Raw genomic sequence first — 4,097 nt, 5'->3', positions numbered from 1 at the left:
GTGTACACTGGAGAGACAGTAACTCTGACGTGTTCAGTGGGGTATGACAATGCCTGGAGCTATACATGGTACAAAGACAACACTAAGAAAGTAGTGCCCCAGTCTGACAGACACACTACAACAGGAGCCACCTTCAACATCAATAGAGCTGCCGAGTCTGTCCAGGGTCTCTACTGGTGTCAGGGAGAGATCCTGTCCAGATCCATATCATCAAACATCAGTGATCCTGTCAATATCACTGTGATTGGTGAGGAATTGTGTGTGTGTGTGTGTGTGTGTGTGTGTGTGTGTGTGTGTATCTGTGTGTGTGTAGACATCACTGTATATGTCAGTATTCTGATGACTAGATCTTCGTAAGTCAGACAGCTCAGACTGCATACTGTATGTTCAGAAATGGCAACTTATGATATGGTCATATTGTGATAAATGCTGATCAACATTATTTTACATTCTAAGTTGTGTGATTGTATTTATTGTCTGTGGTGTGTCTGTACAGATATACCTGTGGCTGTTCTGACCCTCCAACCCAACTGGCCTCAGATATTCAGTGGAGAGACTGTCACACTCAGATGTGACATACAGGGAGGAGAAGAGATTGAGTATGCTTTTTATAACAGTGGGAAGTCGGTCTACACGAATACAGAGCCTGAGTACAGAATCAGTCCTGCAAAGAATGGTCTATATACCTGTGAAGGTCTTCAGAAAATCAATGGCTTAAAACACTCCGAGACAAGTAATGCTATAAAATTGACCGTGTTAGGTAAGTCTGTTTTTATGGGATTGCAAGAGAAAGAGAAAGGGATGAGGTCAAATAGCAGACAGTGAGAACAATGATGGAACTAAACTTATTTTGATTTTGGTGTAAGGTACAATACCATGATAACAATATGGGTAAACATTTTATACTAAAATGATTTAATTAAAGAACAAACATTTTAATTGTGTCATCTCCTTTATAACAGATAAACCCCAAGCTGTCCTGAGTGTCTCTCCTCAAAGGCTGAACCCTGGAGACTCAGTTACTCTGAGCTGTGGGGTTAAAGAGTCATCTACAGGCTGGAGGTTCTTCTGGTACCGAACTGTTCCCTACAGAGCTGGGTTACCCTCCCTATTGGACAGATCCTACTCTGTATAGCCTCTTTCTGGCAATGGGACTACTGAAGACTCCTACACTCTGATCCCTGCTGGTCCTAATCACACAGGAGGATATGTGTGTAGAGCTGGGAAAGGAGACCCAGTCTATGACACACTCTACAGTGAACCTCAGTTTCTCTGGTCAGGAGGTAACTAACTGCATTGAAACTGCTTTTAATCACATTTAAGTAATCCTCATGTGTATATATAACTATAAGTTTGACTTTTCCTCTTTGTTTCAGACCTGCATCCTTCAGTGTCTCTCAGAATAAGACCCAACAGAACTCAACACTTTACATCCAAGTCTCTCTCACTGAGCTGTGAGGAGAAGGGGAACTCTACTGGATGGAGACTGAAGAGATACACAGAGAGAGGAGTGGAGTCAGGGTGTGGCTCTAACTGGGGATCAATAGCAGGGTCCACATGTACCATCAGGTCCACACTTGAAAAGGACAGTGGAGTGTACTGGTGTGAGTCTGCATCAGGAGAGTACAGTAATGCTGTCAACATCACAGTGGCTGGTATGTCTATTGTACAACATTCACTAACCTTTTTTACATTTCAATGTATGATAATGATGTTCAATTCTGAAACTGAATGAATGTATCTCATATAAAATTCAAGCTCATAAGACATTAAAATATTGTGAGTGATTACTCCAGATTTACAGTTGTATTTATATATTTTGTTACACAGCTGGTGCTGTGATCCTGGAGAGCCCTGCCTATCCCATGACTGAGGGAGACTCTGTGACTCTGCTCTGTACAAATAGATATCAGGAAACAAACCCAAACCCCAAGGTTGATTTCTACAAAGATGAAGTACTCATCAGGAATGAGACCACAGGAGAGATGACCATCCCTGCAGTATCCAAGTCAGATGAAGGCTTCTATAAGTGTAAATCTACTGAAGGTGAATCACCAGAGAGCTGGGTGACAGTGAGAGGTGAGAAATCGGTTTTGATCACATTACCTTTTCATAATATCTGTGGTCATCAGTGATTTGTATTGTTAAAAAGCATACTGTAGGTTTGGAGTTGCAAGCTCAGGCTGGTCATCTGATCTCAAGTTAGATGTCAAATATATAATGTATCTACAGAATTGTTTCACTTTGTCCACTACTTTATATATTTTCTATAACTACCTCAGAGTCTGATGGTGATTTGCTGTTCTCTCTCCAGGCGTAACTCCTGGACCCTCTACATCAGTCCTAGTAGTAGTGGTTGTGGGCCTGGTTGTTGCTGGTGTTCTACTGGCCATTCTCCTGGTACTGCTGTGTCGATATAAAAACGCCAAATGTGAGACTTTTATCAATTCTCATTTAACTTGTTTAAGAGACAAATGTCTCATTTCAAAAGTTCAAAACAATAATGTACTGATATAATTATATGCATTTTTCATTACAGGTTCCTGTTGTAACAGGATATTCTCGTGAGTACACCTGTCTTTCAACTACGTTCCTTTTCATACAGTAAAATATCATCTGTGTGTTTCATGAGTATCTCTCTCCATGTAGGCCCCCCCAGCCACACAGCACCAACCTGGACCCCAAACAGGACCAAGGATCTACCCAGGGCCAGGCTCCTGATGCTGGGTATACACACCTGCAGCATGGTCAGTCTCTCAGCCCAGACCACTATAACTCTCCTCTCTCTGTAACTTCATCCACTGACTTTTCACCATCCACTTTGTGTACAACATGTTACTGTACTCTACGTCCCTAGTCAATCTGAGGGATAACTAACCAATTAATCTTTCTCTCTCTTCTTTGACCAATTGGTGGCGCTAACATCTACGGTACAATCACTCCCTCAGACAATAATGACAATGGTACTGTTAATGTATGTTAAGTTTAGCATGAATACAGTATAGAGTTGTTGTTGCAGTTGTTCTTCATATGTTTAATATGACTAGCATACTAAGACTAAGTAGAGATATTAGTGTATTACCTGTATGTTTCAGATGCTGCTGCTGCTACTGCTGGACAAAGTGATGTGATGTACGCCCAGATACAACTCAAAAAGTTGGACAAGAAAAAGAAAAGTAATTCTTAACTGTCACATAAATTAATACAAAATGTAGCAGTGTTTTTTACTCATCAGATTTGATACAAACTTACAAATTCTCTCCTCCTCCTCCTCTTCCTCCTCCTCCTCCTCCTTAGAAAAGCCAGCTGATCCAAAAGAAAATCCAGTCTATTCTGAGGTCAAGTTAGGGAAGGCCACAGGTAAGACCCATTCTACAGGTCGGCAGTCAGTGAAATCTAAATGTAACATTTTGGAATTTCAATGAAGATGCAGAATATGCAATAAGCTATTTCCTTAATTTGTTGACTGGATATTTCCATTTTCAGCAGGAACTGGACCTGTTGATGTGACCTATGCTGAGGTTGACCTTAAACAGAAGGCCAAAGCCAAGAAGAAGAAAGGTAAGACTAGAAATCTCTCCTTCCATATTCCCCCTATCATAACCTCCCACCTCTTTGACCCCATATTGACTAGCTGTATTATATTATGTATATAACTGTTCTATTATTCTGATGTTTATCCTCACCCCTTACAGAAACAGAAACCCCACCTGAGGCAGATTCGGTCTATTCTCAAGTGAAGCCAGTCACAGCCCCAGGTAAGACTAATAGCCATATGCTAATGATACTTAATATGATACTAATATGGAACTATTTCTCTGAAGTATAATGTATGTATTTAAAGTATGTATTTTTGTTTGATTCTTAAGAGTTTGTTTGACTGCATGTCCTCAACAACTTTGTGTGGTGATATGTTGCAGGACCTTGAGGGGGGCAGGGATGGACGGATGGAAGGATGGAGTGATGGAGGGATGGATGGGTGGAAGGATGGAGGGATGGAGGGATGGAGGGATGGAGGGATGGAGGGATGGAGGGATGGAGGGATGGAGTGATGGAGGGATGGAGTGATGGAGGGATGGATGGATGGAGGGATGGAG

General features: G+C 41.5%; 1 long non-coding RNA gene and 1 pseudogene across 1 annotated transcript; both read left to right on the top strand.

Annotated features, from left to right (window-relative positions):
- Positions 1-393: 393 nt before the first annotated feature.
- On the top strand, positions 394-2,877 carry LOC121562512 (annotated as a pseudogene).
- Positions 2,878-2,935: 58 nt separating this feature from the next.
- LOC123481144 lies at positions 2,936-3,334 on the top strand. The gene is made up of 3 exons (XR_006659102.1): positions 2,936-2,963; positions 3,096-3,176; positions 3,298-3,334. It is a non-coding gene; the product is annotated as an uncharacterized LOC123481144 (long non-coding RNA).
- Positions 3,335-4,097: the final 763 nt, after the last annotated feature.

The sequence above is a fragment of the Coregonus clupeaformis genome, unplaced genomic scaffold (genome assembly GCF_020615455.1).
Source record: "Coregonus clupeaformis isolate EN_2021a unplaced genomic scaffold, ASM2061545v1 scaf0793, whole genome shotgun sequence".
Classification (NCBI taxonomy): domain Eukaryota; kingdom Metazoa; phylum Chordata; class Actinopteri; order Salmoniformes; family Salmonidae; genus Coregonus; species Coregonus clupeaformis.
The sequence above is the reverse complement of the archived record's forward strand: the minus strand, read 5'-3'. Positions and strand labels throughout refer to the sequence as shown.